Genomic DNA, 26,917 nt, shown 5'->3' with positions numbered 1-26,917 from the left:
ATCAACCAAAAATATGCACTTTTCCTCCTGTTATACATCCGTGTGCTTTTCTCTGCTCACAAGCTATGCTGTCTATCCTACCCTGTCAAGGTATCCTCCCGTACCATTATATGTACATTCCGCCTTCCTTGCGCCAATTCCACCCGCTTCAACCAAACCCCAGTCCTCAACCCTCAAAGCGGTCCGCCTTAGCATCAGAATTTCTAGCCAGCCCTGTCCTTGTTCTACTTGCCCCTACCCTCACCTTTCAATACTATATGTCCCCCACAGTCCTTCATAGTCCGTCTTTTTATCTCCATTACAAACTTACAATTTTATTTTGTCACCAGCATCACCAATACATCATGTCAGCGCCATCATCTCTGTATATGTCACCTTAGTTATTTTATGTTGTAAAACAGTGTTAAATGTGTAACTCTTACAATGAGGAGCGCTTTTTACCCGCTGCTATTGCACTCCCTCGGGGTGAATTGAAATATTAATAAATGTGAGTAAAAACCGTGAGCTCAATGATGTGACTCATAGACCGAAGGAAGATCTAGCGAGGGTGACAACGCTGCATCAGAAACAGTACGTCCGCTTAGCTGCATACAGGAGAGCAACACCTTTTGCTTAAAAATTACCAGATGAGCTACTGAGGGTAAATGGGGGTCCGTACAATCGGTTGGATATCTGTCACCAAAGCATCGTCCTGGTACGCGTGGTATAAGATGGGCCATCCTACGTCTTGATGCGGGGTTGGATGGTGGTGTTATGTCATCCTCACAAATGAAACAGGAATACCACTTATGTCAGGTACGCAGTGATGTGGTGGAAAGTACCAACGTGTTGAAGAGATAAATGTATTCAGAGGTGGTATTTTCTTGCTTTGCGTTGGGCCATCGTACACATTCGATACGGATTCAAGTGACTTCATCTGCACATTACTGTACAAGTGACAATCTCCGGCAATTTGTACAACTCTTTTGTGAGCTAAGTGTCGGTAAATTCATTTTTGTACAACACAGTGCTTGCTCTCTTGGATGTGGATCAGTGCAGAATTTCGTCATTGGTGTATCAATCATATGAACTGCCCAGATCATTCTTCGTACGTGAACTACAATGAGAACGCACAAAGTGAGTTATAAACAAGATTACTGAAGATGGCTGCAATGTTCTGGTCACAAGCATGCCACGGCTAGTCATAAACCCGAATCATGCCAGAGGCGGCTGTACCCGAAACTGAGGCTGGCCGGAGTAGCCGAGCGGTTCTAGGCGCTACAGTCTGGAACCGCGCGACCACTACGGTCGCAGGTTCGTGTGATGTCCTTAGGTTAGTTAAGTTTAAGCAGTTCTAAGTTCTAGGAGAGATGACCACTGCAGTTAAGTCCCATAGTGCTCAGAGCTACTTGAACCCGAAACTGAGGATGAGTGCGCAAGGAGCAATCTTCGCTAGATAATAATAATAATAATAATAATAATAATAATAAAACACACACATAGGCATCTACTAACAAACAAAACCCTAAAATGTGACTTCTGAAATTTTCCCGGCGTATTTGTTCTTCTAATAATTTCCGGGTATGCAGCCGGATCCCGTCGACATTCTGCCACGATATTTCGGCCCAGAGACGTCTGGCCATCATCAGGTGAGTACACAACTACTGAAGAGCCCAGGTGCAGTCGCGGTATTTATACCGATTCTCGCGCACGTGTTGACATGCGTGGCATAGCCGAGTTGTACGTGCTGCCCTCGGTGGTGAAAGTAAAAGATCATCTAGTCATTGAGTATCGAATGACGCTGTCTATTCCGCTGTGAATGTATAATTTTAATAACAGGATTCCAAGTTTTATCCAGTTGAAAGTCGTTGTCACGATTTATAAGATTATCGGCAAGACGTATTTCCACTGATTCCTTGATTACGGAATCCCAAAATCCGGAAACCGGAGCTAAAATTTTTGTTCCATTGTATTCCATTGAATGTCCCAATGAAATACAGTGCTCTGCTACTGCCGATTTTGACGGTTGCCGCAGACGGGTGTATCTTTCATGTTCTGTACATCGTTCATGGACAGTTCTTGTCGTCTGGCCAATATATGCAGAGCCACATTCACAGGGAATTTTGTAGACGCCTGCTTTCTTCAGTTGTAAATCGTCTTTAACGGATCAAACCTGGGCCCGGTTCTTTGCTGGTGGACGGAAGATAACCTTGATTTTATTCTTCTTCAGTAATCGGCCTATTTTCGACGAGACATTCCCGGCGTATGGAAGAAACGCAGTTGATTTAAAGTCGTCATCAGCGTCCTCAGTGCGCTGCTTCTTGTTATGACAGTTGCGCATGGCCTTTCTTATTTGGCGTGAAGTGTAGCCATTCTCTTTAAAAACCTTCTCTAAGTGTTCTAATTCTGCGTGGAGGTTTTCATCGTCCGATATTACATGCGCTCGATGTATTAAAGTACTGAGAACACCGGCTGTTTGTGCTGGGTGGTGGCAGCTTGACGCCTGGAGATACAGATCTGTGTGAGTCGGTTTCCTGTACACAGAATGTCCTAATGACCCATCATTTTTACGGCATACTAGCACGTCTAGAAATGGTAAAGTGCCATCTTTTTCAATCTCCATCGTGAATTTGATGTTCTCATGTAAAGAGTTTAAATGATGAAGGAATTTCTCCAGTTCCTGTCTGCCATGAGGCCATACAACAAAAGTATCATCTACGTACCGCCAGAAGACCGTAGGCTTTAAGACAGCAGACTCAAGTGCTTTCTCCTCAAAGTCCTCCATAAAGAGATTAGCTACCACAGAGGACAAAGGGCTCCCCATGGCGACGCCGTCTGTTTGTTCAAAGAATTCGTCATTGAATAGAAAGTACGTTGAGGAGAGTATATGTTCAAACAAGACCGTCATTTCTGCACTGAATAAGTTACCAATAAGATGTAACGATTCCATTAAAGGCACTTTGGTAAATAGTGAGATCACATCAAAGCTGACTAATAAATCCGAGCTGCTAAGCTTAACTTCCTTCACCTTCCTGCCACCTTCCTGCCACCTATTCTACAGCAAAATATCTGGCCTCACTACTAAAGCCGTATGTGGGTAAGTGTTGCCACCATATACGTAATTCCGAGGATTTTGTCGGTCGCTTGAAGGAAGTTAAGCTTAGCAGCTCGGATTTATTAGTCAGCTTTGATGTGGTCTCACTATTTACCAAAGTGCCTTTAATGGAATCGTTACATCTTATTGGTAACTTATTCAGTGCAGAAATGACGGTCTTGTTTGAACATATACTCTCCTCAACGTACTTTCTATTCAATGACGAATTCTTTGAACAAACAGACGGCGTCGCCATGGGGAGCCCTTTGTCCCCTGTGGTAGCTAATCTCTTTATGGAGGACTTTGAGGAGAAAGCACTTGAGTCTGCTGTCTTAAGGCCTACGGTCTTCTGGCGGTACGTAGATGATACTTTTGTTGTATGGCCTCATGGCAGACAGGAACTGGAGAAATTCCTTCATCATTTAAACTCTTTACATGAGAACATCAAATTCACGATGGAGATTGAAAAAGATGGCACTTTACCATTTCTAGACGTGCTAGTATGCCGTAAAAATGATGGGTCATTAGGACATTCTGTGTACAGGAAACCGACTCACACAGATCTGTATCTCCAGGCGTCAAGCTGCCACCACCCAGCACAAACAGCCGGTGTTCTCAGTACTTTAATACATCGAGCGCATGTAATATCGGACGATGAAAACCTCCACGCAGAATTAGAACACTTAGAGAAGGTTTTTAAAGAGAATGGCTACACTTCACGCCAAATAAGAAAGGCCATGCGCAACTGTCATAACAAGAAGCAGCGCACTGAGGACGCTGATGACGACTTTAAATCAACTGCGTTTCTTCCATACGCCGGGAATGTCTCGTCGAAAATAGGCCGATTACTGAAGAAGAATAAAATCAAGGTTATCTTCCGTCCACCAGCAAAGAACCGGGCCCAGGTTTGATCCGTTAAAGACGATTTACAACTGAAGAAAGCAGGCGTCTACAAAATTCCCTGTGAATGTGGCTCTGCATATATTGGCCAGACGACAAGAACTGTCCATGAACGATGTACAGAACATGAAAGATACACCCGTCTGCGGCAACCGTCAAAATCGGCAGTAGCAGAGCACTGTATTTCATTGGGACATTCAATGGAATACAATGGAACAAAAATTTTAGCTCCGGTTTCCGGATTTTGGGATTCCGTAATCAAGGAATCAGTGGAAATACGTCTTGCCGATAATCTTATAAATCGTGACAACGGCTTTCAACTGGATAAAACTTGGAATCCTGTTATTAAAATTATACATTCACAGCGGAATAGACAGCGTCATTCGATACTCAATGACTAGATGATCTTTTACTTTCACCACCGAGGGCAGCACGTACAACTCGGCTATGCCGCGCATGTCAACACGTGCGCGAGAATCGGTATAAATACCGCGACTGCACCTGGGCTCTTCAGTAGTTGTGTACTCACCTGATGATGGCCAGACGTCTCTGGGCCGAAATATCGTGGCAGAATGTCGACGGGATCCGGCTGCATACCCGGAAATTATCAGAAAAACCCTAAAATATTTTTCTGGTAGAAATAGTCTCGGAAAAAAATACAAAAGTAATTCACATCCTCCAGTTGTGACTAAGGTTTTCAGGAATTTTCTCTTGCTTGTAAGGCAAAAAATTTCTAGTTGCATACTCCTGTGCCCCACTCACAGCTCGCTGGAATTAGGCTGAGAGCCAGTTACGTTGATTCGGTTGATCTCAAACAGCCCTCACTACGTCGGGCAGATGTCATGTCAGTGTTACTCCTTCTTTGGTGTTTGTTTACAGGAACTTCTCAGCCGAGAAAACGGTGGACCTGTAGACACACAGAGTATTATATCAGCAGTTGTGTATTTTGGCGATAATTTGGTGGATCTTTAGTACGGTGAAAATATATAGGGTCGGTTCTCCCTGAGACAGTACGCTATACGACACGACACATTGCAATAAAAGTCGCGGAACACGACGCTTATCGATGCGACACTAGTGTTTCCACTAAGGGCGACTCGCGAAACGCCAGGTAACATGACAGCGAGAATCACGTTTCTGTTCCAGCCATAAGTTTTTCTGAATAGGGCGTTATTGCGGTTTACCATCACTTAAAGCTTAAAAAACTGAAAAAGAAAAGAAAGTACTGCTGTACCCGGTATAATGCTATAAATATCATAGTTCAGCTGGTTTTTTGTGAGATCCCTCAACACGATCACAAATTCCACGAACACTGCAGAATGAGCCCAAACAATTTCGACTTTTTGGAGCAACTAGAATCAGCTACTCTGGCGGAACAGGACTTACAATTTCTCCTGATGGTGAGCTACTCATTACAGTAAGATAAGGTGGTGTGAGTGTGCGAGTGACGTTAAAAACGCCACCACGAAAAGTTGATTTTTGTTAAGATCTTCTAGTATTGAACAATACTCTGTTCAATGTGGTACGTATGCAAATAATGGTTACAGATTAATAAAGCTAGGATAGCATTCGTACAACTGTTCAGTGTTGCAAAGTAGTACATGATTCGGCTTGAGGAGTATTCAGTAGAAATGTTGGTGGATTTGAAGTGACATCAGCCAGCATCGATGGTGTAGCAGTGGGTAGTGAACTCTGCATAGGGATCGACAATGTTTTTGTAGAAATGGAAAAAGCCCACGGTAAGGAAAATCCTGACATGTCCTTTTCGGCTTCATCCAGCTGTTCATTCAGATGTAGCAGGAATTTAGGTTCCAGATCTATTTTACGTACAGCACAAAGTTTCCTGGAATTGGGGAGCATGGATTAAAGAATCATCCAGTCAGCTTCATCAACTTATGACTTCCGGTGTCTTTACATTTCAATTAGTTTTTCATTTCCATCTTCGGCCTGTATCGGCAGTATATGAGAAATAGAAAAATGATGTAGCTTCGCACACTGCACAGCAGGTGGCAACAGCCTCTCGTGTGGTGCATAGCTGCCGAATACGTCACGGACAAACTCCGCAGCAGCGAAAAGAAAACCAGCTCGTTATTAAGCTGTGGTGTATTCTTTTAGCGAATAGTTTAGTTCGAATCGAGTTATGTAGCTCCGCTTCATAAAATAAATAAATAAATAAACCTCTGTGTTGCGCCGGGTTATACAACAGACATACGTGTCGGTGTGGTATCTCTGTCCGCTGTCGTCTAAGAGTGGACCAGCTGAGTCACTTCAGCTGCTTTTCTATTACGTCCACCATGCAGGTTGCTTCTCCATCGTATCGTGATTTTCACTTTGTATCGTATCGCCTCATTAGGAACTGCCCACTACTATGAGGATGCTGTGCTTCGGTTTAGTTAATTTTCAGTAGTCAGTACAATGTAATTCGGGCTACGACGTTTAATTACAAGCCCAAGCTGTCAGAGAGAACTCAGACCAATACATCCGCCTATAGCGTAGCTATCTGCTTCATTCCCGCACGACCAAATTACCAAGTCTCTGCTACCTTTTTAAGCGCAACAAGATCATTCTGAAAGGAAAGGGGAGGGGGGGGGGGGGCACACGGATAGCTCAGGCTATAGGGCTTGCAGCTCAAGGGCCTACATCTCGAACGTACTAAATCGCCCCACCTTGTTACGTTTGTCGAAGATCCAGATTATTTATCGCCAACTTCTGTCAGTTTCTGTTGCCCTCACTGTAAGAACCTACTGGTAACATATAAAAAATGAATGAAAAAGCATCACTAATGGAATCTCCTGCAATTACTCACCGTGGACACCAGAAACTGGTCCGATGACTCTAAAAGATTTCACAAGTGAAATTAGCCGAGAATTATTAGTTTTCCAAATGAAAAACGCCTGTTCTTTCTACATTGTATTTTATTTTTTCCAGATGAGTTTTCGCCTTTTACTTTAAGGCGTCTTCAGTGGAGTCCAGAATAATATAGTTTTGTTTCGATGTTCCACATTTATAGATTATAAAACAGCTGACGTCTTATTTTTTACGTAAATAACTGATTATGTACAGTTATTCGAGTTTCTGACTACCCTCTGCGTTTCCTCTCATCTAAGCACGTGCTGGAGTTCGCATTACAACGTCACTTACGTAACATAAGCACATTTTCACGTTACGAACTATTTTGTTCGCAATTTTCAGGTTCTTTGCGCTAATTGCTGTGGAGCAGTACTATTTTTTTGTCATTAGCTGTACATATTTTACCGAAAACTAGGATTTCAAGTCCTAACTACTGCGTGTTTACTTTATATCTCTTTCTGTGTATCTTGTTTATGTACATGTTGTCAACCTAACTCAACGTCTGTTCTTATCTGTAGTTTTTTTTATATCTGTGTGTGTGTGTGTGTGTGTGTGTGTGTGTGTGTGTGTGTGGTTAGCCAAGGTATTATGATAATGATCATCGGTTGGAGTGTTACTCTACTATTTTATCTGTTAATGTACACAGTGAGTTGTTTGTTATGTGTACTTGATCATTAAATAGGGCTTTCTTTTCTGTTTTTTTTTTAATGTTTTTATTTTCTTGCTGGGTTAGAACGTGTTTCTTTATTGTCTGTTATAATTATTTTCTGCCATCACAAGTGTTAAACTATAATATATATATATTCTGGTATCGTATAGTATTTTGAGGCCGTGTCTGTTGAAAATGCGTCTGATTTTATGAGTGAGTTTGTTTATTTAAGTCACTGTTTACCATTCTGTGTCATATAATCCTGATTATTCTATGCATGTGTTGTGGTACGGAGTGTTTGTTACGGTGTATGGTTCTGTTGTGTTGTTATCTTGCTTTCGAGTTCTCTCTTTTTTTATTTTTTTAATTTTCTTGTTTAAATTTGTCACAGTGTTACTGTTGTAACCATTTTTTTAATACTTTTTAATTTGTGGTAAAATCTTATGGGACCAAATTGCTGCGGTCATCGGTCCCTAAGCTTACTCACTACTTTTTAAAAAAAGCACTCCGTCTTCAGGCCACGAGTGGCCTACCGGGACCATCCGACCGCCGCGTCATCCTTAGTGGAGGATGCGGATAGGAGGGGTTTGGGGTCAGCACACAGCTCTCCCTGTCGTTATGATGATATTCTTGACCGAAGCCGCTACTATTCGGTCGAGTAGCTCCTCAAGTGGCATCACGATTCTGAGTGCACTCCGAAAAATGGCAACAGCGCATGGCTGCCTGGATGGTCACCCATCCAAGTGTCGACCACGCCCGACAGCGCTTAACTTCGGTGATCTCATGGGAACCGGTGTATCCGCTGCGGCAAGGCCGTTGCCCTTACTCATTACCTAAGCTAACTTACACTAACTTACGCTAAGGACAACACACACATCCATGCCCAAGGGAGGACTCGAACCTCCGACGGGGGGAAGTCGCACGGACCGTGACAAGGCGTCCAAGAACGCGCGGCTTGTTTCTGGCTTTTTGCATCATTCTGTAAGTTCTCTTTAGCAGTTTTCTTTGTCGAGTAGCACTGTGTTGAGGGTATGGAGCATATGCCGAAGTGCTGCTTGCTTTTGTGAGCGTGGGTAGTTCAAAGACTGAGGAATGAAGATGTCAGTTGCTGTGGGATAAAGGTGTTTTTTATTTACAAAACGAATATTTCTGTGCTTGCTGCAGATGATGGCCACGCAAACAAACTTGTTAGCCGAGAATGTTTGCATCCTTAATAAAGCAAAGCCTGTCCACGTCACTAACCATTCACGTTTGACTCACTGAGTGTGTGTGTTACTCTCATGTTTCTTGTCAGAAGAACAGTAAAAGTTCAGAGCATAATACTGAAACCGCGTTGTACGTATTACGGGTCTACGATAAAAGCACTCGCAGAGTGGGGTGGCTTCGCTGGTCACGCCTTGTGCCTCAGTTCAACGTCAGAAAAATTTTACGCTGATTGTAAGCAACGGGATGTCTCTTTGAAATACGCTTTCCTTTCGGAAGTCTACATTACAGAACAAATGTCAGCTGTCATAGAATTTAGATGAACCATCTGTCTGTATGTGCGACTACTCAAGATGTCCTGTAACTGAATCACAATTCCGCCTGAGTTTTTCAAATCTAGCCAGAAGAATTCTCAATTGGCCTTGATCCTAGGAAGTTCTGGTCTTACGTTAAATCAGTAAGTCGATCGAAACAGCATATCCAGACACTCTGGGATGATGATCGCATTGAAACAGAGGATGACACGCGTAAAGCTGAAATACTAAACACCTTTTTCCAAAGCTCTTTCACAGAGGAAGACCGCACTGCAGTTCCTTCTCTAAATCCTCGCACGAACGAAAAAATGGCTGACATCGAAATAAGTGTCCAAGGTACAGAAAAGCAACTTAAATCGCTCAACTGAGGAAAGTCGACTGAGATCTGACGGGATACCAATTCGATTCTACACAGAGTACGCGAAAGAACTTGCCCCCCTTCTAACAACCGTCTACCGCAAGTCTCTAGAGAAACGAAAGGTTCCAAATGATTGGAAAAGAGCACAGGTAGTCCCAGTTTTCAGGAAGGGTCGTCGAGTAGATGCGCAAAACTATAGACGTATATCTCTGACATCGATCTGTTGTAGAATTTTGGAACATGTTTTTTGCTCGCGTATCATGTCATTTCTGGAAACCCAGAGTCTACTCCGTAGGAATTAACATGGATTCCGGAAACAGCGACCGTGTGAGACCCAACTCGCTTTATTTTTTCGTGATACCCAGAAAATGTTAGATACAGGCTCCCAGGTAGATGCCATTTTCCTTGACTTCCGGAAGGCGTTCGATACAGTTGCGTACTGTCGCCTGATAAACAAAGTAAGAGCCTGCGGAATATAAGACCAGCTGTGTGGCTGGATTGAAGAGTTTTTAGCAAATAGAACACTGCATGTTGTTCTTAAATGAGAGACATCTTCAGACGTTAAAGTAACCTCTGGCGTGCCACAGGGGAGTGTTATGGGACCATTGCTTTTCACAATATATATAAATGACCTTGTACATAGTATCGGAAGTTCCATGCGGCTTTTCGCGGATGATGCTGTAGTATACAGAGAAGTTGCAGCATTTGAAAATTGCAGCGAAATGCAGGAAGATCTGCAGCGGATAGGCACTTGGTGCAGGGAGTGGCAACTGACCCTTACCATAGACAAATGTAATGTATTGCGAATACATAGAAAGATGGATCATTTATTGTATGATTAAATGATAGCGGAACAGACACTGGGAGCAGTTACGTCTGTAAAATATCTGCCAGTATGCGTACGGAACGATTTAAAGTGGAATGATCAAATAAAATTGTTGGTAAGGCGGGTGCCAGGTTGAGAATCATTGGGAGAGTCCTTAGAAAATGTAGTCCATCAACAAAGGAGGTGGCTTACAAAACACTCGTTTGACCTATACTTCAGTATTGCTCATCAGTGTGGGATCCGTACCAGGTCCGGTTGACGGAGGAGATAGAGAAGATCCAAAGAAGAGCGGCGCGTTTCGTCACAAGGTTATTTGGTAAGGTTTCGAGAGGGCGCGTTTCTGGATGAGGCATCGAATATATTGCTTCCCCCTACTTATACCTCCCGAGGAGACCAAGAATGTAAAATTTGAGAGATTCGAGCGCGCACGGAGGCTTTTCGGCAGTAGTTCTCCCCGAGAACCATACGCGACTGGAACAGAATGGGAGGCAATGACGGTGGCACGTATAGTGCCCTCCGCCACACACCGTTGGGTGGCTTGTGGAGTATAAATGTAGATGTAGATGTAGATTTTTGCAATCATCCAGTGCAAAATATAAAACTCATTTTCAGGTTCAGTAAACTCACAAGCTTTAACAATATATAATTAGCTTCACTTTTTACGCTTATTTGTTCCCTACTCGGAGAGAGGAAAGGGGTCGAGCTCTTCTTGTGCTTCACCACTCCAAGCCCCGAGATGAGCGAGCACCCACGTTCGGGGATCTAAAGTTCGAAGACAGGTCTAAGGGAAAGTGCCCCATAAAATTACGCCATCAAAATCCTGTTATTCTATGTGAAGATAAAAACCAGTTTGAAATAAAACTGGTTCTCTATGAGGCACACATTTATCAGCGTTGGACTGTTTCTTACAAGATGGATTACCTAAAACTTGCAACGCAGATGTTGCTGAAATGGAAAGTGCCGTTGATGTGCAGTTTTTCACAGAATGGATTGGTAGCGGGGCACTCGTATTATTAGCCAAAGCACCGATTTTAATGATATTTGGAAAGTGTATTTCTGCGCAAGCATATACTTTTTTAATGGAACAGTGCGTATCGACATTAACATGGGCTTTACAACAGGATACTCCTGTATCTTTTTTGGTGATGAAGATACATTTATCAATCATGACGAGGTACACCGTCTACACGTGCACTATTTCATTGTTGACAACTCCCGTTGGCTTCGACACGTGGAACGTCAGCGTCAATGGAGTGTAAAACTGCTTTTTGGTATAGTAAACCGTCAGCTCACAGGACTGTTTTTCACAGACGGAACACTGAATGCACACAAGTATCGCAGCCTCCCAACAGACCGTCTTCCCCAAATGCCAGAAGACGTTCCTCTCTAGAATAGGAGGACCCTGTGGCACCAACATGATGGCTGTCCAGCCCACTGTGCACGAAGTATTGCAGCATCTCTTGACGTGCTGTTCCCAAATCGTTGGATTGGACACAGATGACCTGTACCTCTGGCGGCCATTCCCCGGATTTGACGCCTGTAGATTTGTTCCTGTGGGGAAAGCTAAAAAACGCTGTCTCCAAGAGCATACTAGCGATACCAGACGATATGCAACGACGTATTGCAGCAAAATGGTTCAAATGGCTCCGAGCACTATGGGACTTAACTTCTGAGGTCATCAGACCCCTAGAACTTAGAACTATTTAAGCCTAACTCACCTAAGGGCATCACACATATCCATGCCTGAGGCAGGATTCGAACTTGCGACCGTAGCGGTCGCGCAGTTCCAGACTGTAGCGCCTAGAACCGCTCGGCCACACCGGCCGGCGTATTACAGCAGCCTGCTCGGACACAGCCGTTGAAATGCTAACATGTGTGCAGCAGTTATTCCATATCAGACTGTGAACGTGTATCTCGTGTACGAATTTTATGGAAGATAGTGATCCATATTACCCGACCATGCGATTGGTTTGCAGAACACTCTGGACATTCCGAGCGAATGATCTGGCCACCCACAATAATCCCATCGAACGTTTATGGGACGTAATCGAGAGGTCAGTTCGTAAACAAAATCGTGCACTGGCAACAGTTATATGATTATGGACGGCTATAGAGACAGCATGGCTCAATGTTTTCTGCAGGGGACTTGCAACGACTTGATGAGTCCATGCCACGCCGAGTTGCTGTACTACGCCGGCCAACTGGAGGACCAACACGATATTCGGAGGTGTCCCATAACTTCTTGTCACCTCAATGTATCTAGTGGAGTTACGATTGCTGCTTCTTTTAATCATTTGACGTGACTGATCGAGAAGCCCATTACGTCAAGCCATTGGCATACACTAGAAACAGCAAGGAACCCAACACACTTCATTAGATGACGCCTAGCTATTTCTACACAACTGGCCATTAAAATTGCTACACCAAGAAGAAATGCAGATGATAAACGTGTATTCATTGGACACATATACTAGAACTTACATGTGATTACATTTTCACGCAATTTAGGTGCATTGAACGTGAGAGATCAGTACCCAGAGCAACCACCTCTGGGCGTAATAACGGCATTGATACGCCTGGTCACTGAGTCAAACAGAGCATTGATGGAGTGTACAGGTACAGGTGCCCTTTCAGCTTCAACACGATACCACAGTTCATCAAGAGTAGTGACTGGCGTATTGTGACGATCCAGTTGCTCGGCCACCATTGACCAGACGTTTTCAATTGGTGAGAGATTTGGAGAATGTGCTGGCCAGGGCAGCAGTCGAACATTTCCTGTATCCAGAAAGGCACGTAAAGGACCTGCAACATGCGGTCGTGCATTATCCTGCTGAAATGTAGGGTTTCGTAGGGATCGAATGAAGGGTAGAGCCACGGGTCGTAACACATCCGAAATGTAACGTCCGCCGTTCAAATGTGAACAAGAGGTGACCGAGACGTGTAAACAATGACACCCCAGACCATCACAACGGGTGATACGCCAGTATGGCGTAGACGAATACACGCTTCCAATGTGCGTTCACAGCGATGTCGCCAAACACGGATGCGACCAACATGGCGCTGTAAACAGAATCTGGATTCATCTGAAAAAATGACATTTTGTCATTCTTGCACCCAAGCTCGTCGTTGAGTACACCATCGCAGCCGCTCCTGTTTGTGATGCAGCGTCAAGGGTAACCGCAGCTATGGCCTCCGGGCTGATAGTGCATGCTGTTGCAAAGGTCGTCGAACTGATCGTGCAGATGGTTGTTGTCTTGCAAACGTCCCCATCTGTTGACTCAGGGATCGAGACGTGGCTGCACGATCCGTTACAGCCATGCGGATAAGATGCCTGTCATCTCGACTGCTAGTGATACGAGACCTTTGGGATCCAGAACGGCGGTCCGAATTACCCTCCTGAACCCACCGATTCTATATTCTGCTAACAGTCATTGGCTCTCGACCATAGCGAGCAGCAAATTTCGCGATACGATAAACCGTAATCGCGATAGTCTACAATCCGACCTTTATCAAAGTCGGAAACGTGATGGTACGCATTTATCCTCCTTACAAGAGGCATCAAAAGAATGTTTCACCAGGCTACGCCAATCAAATGCTGTTTGTGTATGAGAAACTCATTGGAAACTGAAAAGCTAATCATTTGCATATCACAGCATCTTGTTCCTGTCGGTTAAATTTCGCATATGTAGGCAGTTATCTTAGTGGTGTAGTAATTTTAATGGCTTCAAATGGTTCACATGGCTCTGAGCACTATGGGACTTAACATCGATGGTCATCAGTCCCCTATAACGTAGAACTACTTAAACCTAACTAACCTGACATCACACAAAACCCAGTCATCACGAGGCAGAGAAAATCCCTGACCCCACCGGTAATAATTTTAATGGCCAGTAGTGTAAGTTCTAGGGGACTGATGACCGCAGATGTTAAGTCCCACAGTGCTCAGAGCCATTTGACCCATTTTGAGAATATTCGCCTCAGCAGGCGACCTGCCAACACTGCAATCTGTTCCGCAGTATTGGTCCTCACGTCGATCGGGGTCCCACGGCCATCGTGCGAATATGGAGGAAGTGGGTTCAGCGAGACAAATTCCGACACGGGAAGTGCGACATCGACTCCTTGAGTACCTACACTTGGCCATCAGCGCGGCACCTACTGTTACGGCTGCCCTAGATGCAGTCAGAAAGTGTCGCGCCCAGCGGCGACACCGGACACTACAACGTATCCACAAGTAAAATACCGTTATTTGCTATCCGTCCTGGTGTTGCAGTCTACACTTATGAATGCGCAGGTTCGAGTCACTTAAATGGTGGGAGACAAGCGGCTCTATGTCTGCTGTGTCTCGTCTCTCAGCCCCCGCAGCCACATTGGGGAGGAGAGGCGGCAGGTCTGGCTGGTTGCTGGGTCAGAGGCTGCTAGTCTGTTGTCAGCGGCCCGGCCGGCCTGCTGGCGCCACACAACCGCGGCTGGCTTCACACACCTCCTCCGTCTGGCAACGGTCGCTAAAAAGCAGGCTGCTCGCCGACGAACGCAAAGAGAACCTTACAGTACGGATGGTGCAGCCTGTTGTCTTGCAGATGGGGAGTCATCAATAGCTGTACACTACTGGCCATTAAAATTGCTACATCACGAAGATGACGTGCTGCAGACGCGAAATTTAACCGACAGGAAGAAGGTGCTGTGATATACAAATAATTATCTTTTCAGAGCATTCACACAAGTTTGACGCCGGTGGCGACACATACAACTTGCTGACATGAGGAAAGTTTCCAACCGATTTCTCATACATAAACAACAGTTGACCGACGTTACATGGTGAGACGTTGTTGTGATGTTACTTAAAAACCGTCTTGATTGCAAATATTTTTATTCATATGACCGGTTTCGGTTCATTCAGAACCATCTTCAGATCTGATATTTCAGTTACAGGAGTAACCCGTCCAAATCCAGCAGTTTTCACATGCTAAGTCACATGTGACGTAGCATGTGAAAACTGCTGGATTTGGACGGGTTACTCCTGTAACTGAAATATCAGATCTGAAGATGGTTCTGAATGAACCGAAACCGGTCATATGAATAAAAATATTTGCAATCAAGACGGTTTTTAAGTAACATTATAATTTCACTGGTTGCTGTTGTCCCAAAAGACATTATGTCTGTTTTTGCAAAGTTGTTGCGATGCCTCGAGTAAGGAGGAGAAATGCGTACCATCACGTTTCCGACTTTGATAAAGGTCGGATTGTAGCCTATCGCGATTGCGGTTTATCGTATCGCGAAATTTGCTGCTCGCGTTGGTCGAGATCCGATGACTGTTAGCAGAATATGGAATCGGTGGGTTCAGGAGGGTAATACGGAACGCCGTGCTGGATCCCAACGACCTCGTATCACTAGCAGTCGAGATGACAGGCATCTTATCCACATGGCTGTAACGGATCGTGCAGATATTTCTCGATCCCTGAGTCAACAGTTGGGGACGTTTGCAAGACAACAACCATTAGCACGAACAGTTCGATGACGTTTGCAGCAGCATGGCCTATCAGCTCGGAGACCACGGCTGCGGTTACCCTGGACGCTGCACCACAGACAGGAGCGCCTGCGATGCTCTACTCAACGAAGAACGTGATGCACGACAGACAAAACGTCATTTTTTCGGATGAATCCAGGTTCTGTTTACAGCGTCATGTTGGTACTTGCTTTGTACGGCTGTGCTGAAACGGTAATGATTATGCATATCGAAGCGTGTAGTACACTTCGTGCCAGTTTGCCGTTTCTTGTCTGGCTGGTATCGCAATTTTAATAGTCAACAGTGTATTCGCAAATAAGGAAACTACGATATGCGTTACAGGCTGCCCCAAGCACTCACAAAGGAGAGACGTTGACATAACTACCCTCGGTGATGAAACGATTTAAGGCTACTTAAAACGAATTGCTATTACATACATTAAATACGTTGCGGCACTAGCAGCTAACGTAGTGACTCTGAGACTGGCACGTGTGAACCACGGTAGGCCGTATCAGACGAGGCTGACGACCCAAAAAAAGAACGAAAAGCATCTAGGCAGACTGTGCAACAGTTTTCCTGTCTCTGTCGTATATCTTGCGTGCGGATGATGAGACTTGAGATTAGGGTATATACAGACACTTGTCATTTATACATCGTCCAACGCGCATATGAAATAGGGTATGGTTTGGCTGGTGTTTCTACCCTCCGCCACGCACTGTACTGTGAGCTACGAAGCAAATACGCTGATCTAAATGTAGGAGGGCAAGAGACTCTAACTCGAAGTTACATTTCTATTAGATGTCTGTTGTCCGATCGAAAGCATCGTCAGCTGGGGCAAATCATTGAATATTGTATAAGCTAGAAACCGCTCATGTTAAGTGTTTTAGACGTAGGTTCTTAGAAAAACGAACTGGAGTGTATTACCAAACACAGGCCACTCAATAACGCATCCATCGAAAGGTTCCTTTATAGCCTTTGTTGCGAAACGTTGCATCAGTCACTCTTTAATCCTGTCCGAATTTAAAAGGCCGAAGAATCCAATGCTAAGCGTCACACAAGTAATGAAGCGGAGTTTCTCTTCCTCTGTGTCATACAGTAGTTACATCATGGCGGCATTCATCCTTTCTTTTACGTTCAGAATCAGTCAATGTACAATGTAATCAGTGCTTCGTAAGTTTTGTTTTATAAACAATAGGCTGTGATCCAAACATATTTCTCTACGCAACGTTTCTTCTTCCAGTTGCAGTAGACATCATCAGAGTCTATAATAAGATTCACATATTTGTTTCAAACTTGAAAAAGATCAGCAACCCGAGTTGTTTATAAACAGTTCTGCTGGCTTATTTCGTTTAAGTTTGGTTCTACTGAGCCTTTATAGCCCCTGGTGATGTCTCCAGGTTTGGAGGACGAAACTTTAGGTAGAGAAAGAATCTCTGATTTTTGTTTTATGACATTAGGCCACGATCCGAGGCACATTTCTCTGTCTGACGTTTCGTCTTCTAATGCTCTATACATCATCAGACGAAATAGAGACAGCACTTTCTATCTTACACGAGATCAGCAAGCTGGACTGTTTTCAAACATTCAGAGAGCAGTTCCTTGCTTATAAAAGTTCTGCAGGCCAAACTGTTTATAAAAGGTTCTTGTTGCTGATTTCGTAATTTGAAAATGCTGAGCCTCTGTATCATTTCCCAGCACTGGAAGATGTTCGTTAAGCAGAGAAAGGTACCTAGGCCCAGAGCCTAATGCCCATAAAACAAAAACTAACAGGGACGCAAATATCGGCCGTGAATTCGTTGTACTTAATTTTTGCTAGTGGAGACACTTTTTATAAAATTGCTCTGCCCACTATGGTCTTCAGTCTCCTAGAACTTAGAACTATTTAAACCTAACTAACCTAAGGACAGCACACGACACCCAGTCATCACGACAGTTTTTATAACTTCATCCAGTATACGGTACTCGGATGCAAAATTCTGGTAACTATCAAAATTGTTCAGTTATTAATTGAGGCATTCGCCGTGTATCTGTAAACACTGTCAAATGTTCGATCAATCCACGGGTATACTGCCGGTTCATAGTGTCCAACGGACACAATATTTCGGCGATCAGACATGTCGCCATCGTCAGGTGTGCTGACGAACTGAGCTCGTGAGGGCGGGCAGTCGATTTAAATCCCCTCCCCCCGCGGGCCGTTCTCTTCGCCGTGTGGGCGCACCAGGGAAGATCTTATCAACCGAAATTGCGGCTACAGTCTCAGTAAGGCTTGGGAGCCGGCAGTGGATGTAATTAAGAAAACTCTCAGCAAGAAGTACGAACTGGCGACCAGGGCGGACGTAGCAAGCACATCGACGCTACGACAGATTCCGACGCCCACGTGTTCGCGAACGCCGGCGTGCGGGCGCGGACGGCGAAGAGAGCGGCCTGCGTGGGGAGGGGATTTAAATCGGCCACCCGCCCTCTGGAGCTCAGTTCTTTACTGAGGCGCTCGGCTTTGGTGGCGGCAAACCACGACACCCGCGACTGCAAAAAGCCGCGCGACGTTGCGCCAAAGTGCGCAAACTGCGGAGGAAAGCACGTCGCGAGCTTTCGTGGATGCAGTAACATTGCAAACTGGGGTCACGGAGGCAACAAGAAGAGGAAAAAGAAGAGCCGACGGAACCGTTCCGACCGTGGGCCAGCGCCTGCAGCAGGAACAGACCAGCAGCACCAGGGGGCCCCTCCGCCCCCTGAAAGACGCTGCCATGATGACGCTGTGCCGCACAAGCTCCGTGCGGCCACAGAAGACGCAATAGCGGACCTCAAAGCCGCATTCGCGGCAGAGAGGACCGCCCTACGAGACCAACTGGGCGCGGCGCACAGGGAAATCCAGCGGCTGCGGGCTGAAGTGGCTTCTGCCTCTAAAGCACTGCAGCTTAACCCACCTGCTCCACCCCCATCGGGGCGGGAGCCCATAGAGGAAATGGACACAACGGAATCGGACCCAGATCCCGCCCCGCCGCCTCCCAAGAAGAAGCTGGCGGTGCGGATCTCCAAGTACTTGGAAGGGTTGCTTGATTTGGCCGCCTCCGAAAAGGTGGAGGCAGCCACCAAGCCAAACACAGTCGCGGTTTCCGATTAGGAACAGAAGAAGGCTGTTGCACGACAGCCAACAGTCGTCCAAATCTCATCACAAGACGCCGGGAACGACCTCGCTGCCCTGATCAAGGGGAGCTGCTCGTTCGCTGAGCCACAACGCAGTCGGCGCGTTGTGGCGAGAGAACTCAAGAAGACGTCGACATCCGATACTATCCCAATCCCAGATCAATCCACAGCTTAAATCATCCCAGAAATCTCTTTTCAAGATCATCCTACCAATTAACCAAGAAACACTACTCACGATCCATTCCCAAACACATCATTCCAAACCCCTACGTCATCCGACAGATGGTATGGGCTCGAGCAGTCCCGGTCCTTCGAAACAAACCGAGGGATTCAGAAATCCCATCCGACACACCACACAGAGGAGCTCAGTTCGTCAGCGCACCTGACGATGGCGGCATGTCTGATCGCCGAAATATTGTGCCCATTGGACACTATGAACCGGCAGTATACCCGTGGACTGTTCGAGCAACAAATACGCCGGGACGAAAAAATGGTTCAAATGGCTCTGAGCACTATGCGACTTAACTTCTGAGTTCATCAGTCGCCTAGAACTTAGAACTAATTAAACCTAACTAACCTAAGGACATCACACACATCCATGCCCGAGGCAGGATTCGAACCTGCGACCGTAGCAGTCGCTCGGCTCCAGAATGTAGCGCCTAGAACCGCACGGCCACTCCGGCCGGCGCCGGGAGAAACTGAAGAATCACTGTCAAATGTGTTCGCTTCAAACGAGTGGCCTGGTAGGCACTGTCGTCAAGTGAAATCCTGATTATGGTGCCTCAGGAGCGCATTGCGAGGCGAGATGTAAGGCATACCAGTTTCTCCAGTGAACAGGAAAGGATAGTAGCGAGCTTGCCGGGCCGCGTACTATTGGACTCGCTCACCGGCTTGGCAGAAAACCTCCCACTTGGTGACGGAGGATAATGAGCGGCAGAACAGGAGGCGGTCGACACGACACGGCGACGGTTCGAGATTGGGAGCTCGTCGCTGCCAAGCTGCCCGCGGCTGTGTCTGGGACGCACTGGAAGCGCCCCAAAGCAGGCGGCAGGTCGCCTGTTAATACGCGAGCAGGCGAGCAACCACCTGTGTGGCGAGAGCGCCGCTCCAGGCAGCACGGTGTGCCAGCCTCGGCCGTCACGTTTTGGTTATCACTTCGACAAAGTCAGTGAGACTTGGTAACACTGTGTGCCTTCTGTACTTCTTCAAGCTTTCTCCCAAAGGTGCCGGCCGGGGTGGCCTTGCGGTTCTAGGCGCTGCAGGTTCGAATCCTGCCTCGGGCATGGATGTGTGTGATGTTCTTCGGTTAGTTAGGTTTAATTAGTTCTAAGTTCTAGGCGACTGATGACCTCAGAAGTTAAGTCGCATAATGCTCAGATCAATCCACGCCTTAAATCATCCCAGAAATCTCTTTTCAAGATCATCCTACCAACTAACCAAGAAACACTACTCACGATCCATTCCCAAACCCATCATTGAAACCCCTACATCATCTGACAGAAGGTATGGGCTCGAGCAGGCTCAGTCCTAGTCATTCGCATGATGTGTCACTTCAGAGTAACATAACTAGACGAAACGTGCACCATACCTAGAAAGAAATGCTTCAGTACAGTACAGACGGTAACTGAAAGAAATAAGCGATGAGACGAACAGAAATGACAGTTTTATTAAAAGAAAATAATTACAGGGAGTTTCAAAAAGACTTTACAACTTTGAAAATTCATATAAATTAATTCATAGTAGAGGTGACTGTAGTGCCAATCTGTAGTGAAATACGTCATATTTTGCCTCGCGTAGTTTGCCAGTGCCGAATCGCACCGTAGGAAGAGCTGGCGGCAGTTGCGTTAAAGATGACTGCCTTCACTGGACCCGAGCGCGCTAGCTGTGTGTTTTGGTTTGAAGAATCGAAGTCGGCGACAACAGTTCAACGTAATTTCCCTACCAAGTACGCTAACGATTATGCTAGTAGGCGTACAATTTATGACTGGCATAAGTGTTTTGTAGAAACTGGGTGCTCGGTAAGACACGGGAAATCATCGGGTCGATGGACTGGCCGTGATGCCTCAATTGCATGGCCCGCACGTTCCCCAGACCTGAAGGCAATCCATTTTTTTTATGGGGATTCATCAATGATATCGAGTTTGTACTTCCTGTGGCGGCTTCGCTACCTGAACTTAAGAGCATGATTTTACGCCGCAACTGAGCAAGTTACACCAGCTGCGACATATTCGCGTATACGAACAGTGATCCAATACTGTCAAATGTTTTTTATTCCAGTCTTTGATCACAATATCAATTCTTTTGACGATGAACCGTTTCAGTCCGTAATGACCATCCTCAGATCTACAATATACAAATACACAGAGAGGTCCACTGATCGTGAACGGGCCAAATATCTCACGAAATAAGCGTCAAACGATAAAACTACAAAGAACGAAACTCATCTAGCTTGAAGGGGGAAACCAGATGGCGCTATGGTTGGCCCGCTAGATGGCGCTGCCATAGGTCAATCGGGTATCAACTACGTTTTTTTTTTTTAAAAATAGGAACTCCCATTTTTATTACATATTCCTGTAGCAAGTAAAGAAATATGAATGTTTTGGTTGGACTACTTTTTCGCTTTGTGATAGATGGCGCTGTAATAGGCACAAACTTATAAGTACGTGGTATCACGTAACATTCCGCCAATGCTACTTGCGAGCACCTCACCGTGGCAGTACACAAAAAACCCTCTGCGACACTTTGTTCGATCGTGGTCTGGTGTCTGCCTTTTTCGACTGTGGCGAATCTAAATGCTTCTGCTTCTTGCTTCTAGAGATGGGCAAACTAGTTCATCCCTGGGAACTAGTTCATTGCTGATCGTTCTTTTTTGGGAACCGTTCATTTTTACTCGTCCAACGTTCATTTTTGCTTGGTATATGGTTCTTATGAAAAACTGAAAACGAGTAGTGTAGGTGACTGAAGGATGGAGGGTACCAAGAGGGGGCACTTGCCTCCCACCTGGACTATAGAGTTTTTATTCATTACAGAATTCTTAGACACTTTTAGAAGTAATTTCTGTGATTCTGCAGAACCTCTCGTTTAGCCAACTGTAGCGTTGTGTGGCTGATCGCAGGGAAATAATACAGAATGGCGCACGGAAAACCGGCCCCGAGTACAGACTGCTCGTCAATTACGGACGATGTGTTGCCCGTTACGAGCAGATACAACAAACAGACAAACATGTAATAATTAGGCAGTGAAGGAATAACAAGCTAATGCAAGCAACAACTGCGAAACAATCGATGACCATGTGTAGAGAGCTGGAGAAGAGAACATGAAAATCTCACGCGGCGCACATTGGCTATGTAGTCTTGTAAACCTCTTGGTGGCTCTTTCCCAACTTCATAGACCACAAGTGTCTCGTATGAAATTCTTCGACTTCCACTACATAGCTATGCTACGTTGTAAACAATAATCGTTTACACCCTATATATACTTCACGTTGTCTCTGAGTTCGTAGGTGAAGTAGAGACTTTATGGAAGCACAAAATGAAATGTGGTTTTCTCCTCATACTTGCGTCACACGCTTAGTAAAAAATAGGTTTTTATGTTGCATTATTAAAGTTAATGCAGCAATAATAATAATAATTAAGTTCGTAGTAATAAAGTTTTTGGTTTGGAAGACGCTTCTGAACAAATGTTTTTGTGATAATAAGTAAATACGGTTTTATGGCAATCTTTGTCTTTTCAAATGGAGAGGCACCGCTTTTCCTACTGACCCAAAATGACCCACAACCCACTTTTTTATTTTATTTTTTTTTCAAAGAAACCTAACTGGAAGGCAATGCAATGTGGAAACAACGACACCTGAAAATAATTAAAGCCTTCTTAAATGCAATGTTTTGTATATGAATGACACACGGAAATCGTTTTATATGAATTTTCTTACACAAAAAATTAAGCTAATTATTGAAAGTTAGTTGCGAAATCAAGTCGATGAAACCAAAAAATATGTGAATAACAAAAACAAATTGCCTTATTATAAGTATGTCTTCTGCTGTTCATCGATATAATGAAGTGAGTTGATATGCCCTTTTGTTACCTGAAAAGACGTACCTATTAGATACAACGTAATTTTTATGTAATTTACGTAACTATAAAATACTTTTTGATTACCGGTCGTGGACGCTGAATAGCCAGAACCAAGTGGAAGAACAGTTTGGAACACATGTAAAATGGGTGAGCGCAGTGAACGAAACGAGCAACTGGATACTAAACAACAAGGAGCAGCCGGCAGTGGAACTGAGACAGGTGGTCATGCGAAGAACGACGAGTGCGGCCGAGGGAGACCGAGACTGAGACGAGCACGCGAACGAGGCTGGAACGAGACCTGCCGAAGTGACCGCCGCGACCGAAGTGAACTAGTGAACTATGAACCGATCGTTCCTCGTTCCCGGGAACTATAAGTACACTGCCGCGACCGAAGTGAACTGTGAACCGATCGTTCCTTGGAATTTGTTCCTCGGTCCTTTCGTTCATCTTTGTGAACCGTTCCTTTGCACGCGTTCGTTCGCGAACTACCCATCTCTACTTGCTTCGCTCCTCTATCCCGGGGTCTTAGAGACACACCGAGTACACGTCCAAAGTGACTAGCCGGTTAAAGAAGTCGTCCGGATTGGCTCGACACAGCTGCCACATTTCATCTGCCGTCTCAGTTCGGCGGGATTCTGGAATGGGTGCGAGCCGTCGAGGAAACCAGCGAGCGGACCTTTGTTGCGTTCAAAATGTCGCGCAAGATGTTGAAACCTGAGCCGTGACTCATTTTCCAGTTTTCCACTATCGCTTCGATTGTGACACCTCCTTGCGAGTCCTGCTTCTTCGGGAGAGAAGGTCTGCCACTTCGTTCTTCGTCATTAAGACTTGTCTGACCACACTGGAAGCATCTGCAACACCTAACTATAATACCAGGTGAAGATTAGAACTGCAAACGTTCCAACTGCTAAACCTGACATTTCTCAGAAAAATGAAAAAAAACCTTTTTTTACATAACTGAATTATATCCTAAAAAAAATGAGAAGGTATTCTGAAACCAGATAATTGTGCCGCTCACCGCTTAATCACAAAAAATAAAGAGACCAATTAGAAAATTAACACTTTGTTTAGAACCTTCCGATAACAAGACCAGTAAATTGACTGGCTTAAGTGCCAACAGGAAAGCAGTTAGAAGCCGATTTTTGTAAAGAAGAAAACACCGAGTCACACGAAAATGACCGAATAAAATTATAAAAATTGCTGCCTTAAATGAACCGAGTCTAAATGACACTGATAAACGTAAATACTGAGTATTGTACACTGACAGATGCAGGTACAAAACAAAACCTTTAGCTAACAATAAGATTGGAGAATGTAAAGCACAAATACGAACTCTACTTTATAGGAAGCGATTGGCTTACAGTACACGATCACTAAAGCCCACAACAAGCTAAGGCATTTAAGCAGGGGGAGAGGTGAGTTTTAGCTTTCTGCTAACTAAACCGTATGTAAGAAGGGCTCAGAAGTTGTATTATAACACTGATTTCCTCAGAAATTGTAGTGTAACACTAATTTACCACGTATGTTACGTTTGCTTAACTGTTAACGGTCGCAGGTTGCGCTAGTCAAACGAATACAAGTAAGGTTAGAATTCAGTGTCAGTATCACTTTTCCTCATAAAACGTATAAGAACTGCTACCTTCAATCTATCGAGTCTAAATGACACTAATAAACTTGAATACTGAGTGTTGTACACTAACTTAAACTATTTAACCCTCGTATTCATAATGTAAACAAACGTTTAGGTGCACGCGAAAACTGACCTAATAAAACGTATAAAAAACTGCTACCTTCAATCTATCGAGTGTAAATGACACTAATAAACGTAAATACTGAGTATTGTGCACTGACGTCAGTTAAGAATGTAAACAAACGTTTCTGTATCGTGAAACTGTACTAAACAGAAACTTCGCTAACCTTATTCAGACTCAAATAAGAACTGAAACCACCAATTATCGCGTCTACCTGACGCTAATGCACGTAAATACTATGGAATATATAGCAGAAACGATTAATTACCTGCTAAATTACTTATCTCCAAACACAGCAAGCGAAAAGCGCTCGTAGCCGACGTCAGGGCTGCCAACTCATGGCTGTGTCGTGGAAGGGGGTTTCGAAATCGGTGCTTCCCAATTCCCGCATCCCCATTTGTAAACCACAAGCCACCTCACGGAGTGTGAAGGAGGGTACTTATCGCCCACTATCATTTCCCCGTTGCAGTTCCATTCGCGGATTGTGCCATGCCTCCGTACAAAGTGTAATTTCTCTGATTATAAGTCGGCGTCATTTAGCGAGATATATACAGGGTGTTTCAAAAATGACCGGTATATTTGAAACGGCAATACAAACTAAACGAACAGCGATAGAAATACACCGTTTGTTGCAGTATGCTTGGGACGACAGTACATTTTCAGGCAGACAAACTTTCGAAATTACAGTAGTTACAATTGTCAACAACAGATGGCGCTGCGGTCTGGGAAACTCTATAGTACGATATTTTCCACATATCCACCATGCGTAGCAATAATATGGCGTAGTCTCTGAATGAAATTACCCGAAACCTTTGACAACGTGTCTGGCGGAATGGCTTCACATGCAGATGAGATGTACTGCTTCAGCTGTTCAATTGTTTCTGGGTTCTGGCGGTACACCTGGTCTTTCAAGTATTCCCACAGAAAGAAGTCACAGGGGTTCATGTCTGGCGAATAGGGAGGCCAATCCACGCCGCCTCCTGTATGTTTCGGATAGCCCAAAGCAATCACACGATCATCGAAATATTCATTCAGGAAATTAAAGACGTCGGCCGTGCGATGTGGCCGGGCACCATCTTGCATAAACCACGAGGTGTTCGCAGTGTCGTCTAAGGCAGTTTGTACCGCAACAAATTCACGAAGAATGTCCAGATAGCGTGATGCAGTAATCGTTTCGGATCTTAAAAATGGGCCAATGATTCCTTTGGAAGAAATGGCGGCCCAGACCAGTACTTTTTGAGGATGCAGGGACGATGGGACTGCAACATGGGGCTTTTCGGTTCCCCATATGCGCCAGTTCTGTTTATTGACGAAGCCGTCCAGGTAAAAATAAGCTTCGTCAGTAAACCAAATGCTGCCCACATGCATATCGCCGTCATCAATCCTGTGCACTATATCGTTAGCGAATGTCTCTCGTGCAGCAATGGTAGCGGCGCTGAGGGGTTGCCGCGTTTAAATTTTGTATGGATAGAGGTGTAAACTCTGGCGCATGAGACGATACGTGGACGTTGGCGTCATTTGGACCGCAGCTGCAACACGGCGAACGGAAACCAGAGACCGCTGTTGGATCACCTGCTGCACTAGCTGCGCGTTGCCCTCTGTGGTTTCCGTAAACGGTCGCCCTACCTTTCCAGCACGTTCATCCGTCACGTTGCAGTCCGTTGAAATTTTTCAAACAGATCCTTTATTGTATCGCTTTTCGGTCCTTTGGTTACATTAAACCTCCGTTGAAAACTTCATTTTGTTACAACAACACTGTGTTCTAGGCGGTGGAATTCCAACACCAGAAAAATCCTCTGTTCTAAGGAATAAACCATGTTGTCCACAGCACACTTGTACATTGTGAACAGCACACGCTTACAGCAGAAAGACGACGTACAGAATGGCGCACCCACAGACTGCGTTGTCTTCTATATCTTTCACATCACTTGCAGCGCCATCTGTTGTTGAAAATTGTAACTACTGTAATTTCGAAAGTTTGTCCGCCTGAAAATGTACTGTTGTCCCAAGCATATTCCAACAAACGGTGTATTTCTATCGCTGCTCGTTTAGTTTTTATTGCCGTTTCAAATATACCGGACATTTTTGAAACACCCTGTATGTGGGAAGAAGCAGAACGTTCCCGACTCCTATTGGTATATACAGTCTCGAAGTACCAACAGTAAATATTTTCGTGGTGCGAAAACGTCTCTATTGCTGACGGTAAGTATCTCCGTAACACTATAGCACTTGTTAATCGAACCCATGACGAAACGCGCCGCTTTTGTTTGAA

At 44.9% G+C, this 26,917-nt stretch overlaps 1 protein-coding gene and 1 pseudogene across 1 annotated transcript in view; both read right to left on the bottom strand.

The window, feature by feature from the left end:
• Positions 1-26,917, bottom strand: part of LOC126285225 (pro-neuregulin-2, membrane-bound isoform-like) — a 772,532-nt gene that overhangs the window by 592,051 nt on the left and 153,564 nt on the right. The gene's annotated exons all lie outside the window — the stretch shown is intronic.
• Positions 8,176-8,293, bottom strand: LOC126285678 (5S ribosomal RNA; annotated as a pseudogene).

This window comes from Schistocerca gregaria, chromosome 8 (genome assembly GCF_023897955.1).
Source record: "Schistocerca gregaria isolate iqSchGreg1 chromosome 8, iqSchGreg1.2, whole genome shotgun sequence".
NCBI classification, from domain to species: domain Eukaryota; kingdom Metazoa; phylum Arthropoda; class Insecta; order Orthoptera; family Acrididae; genus Schistocerca; species Schistocerca gregaria.
This window is presented reverse-complemented; position numbering and strand designations above follow the sequence as displayed.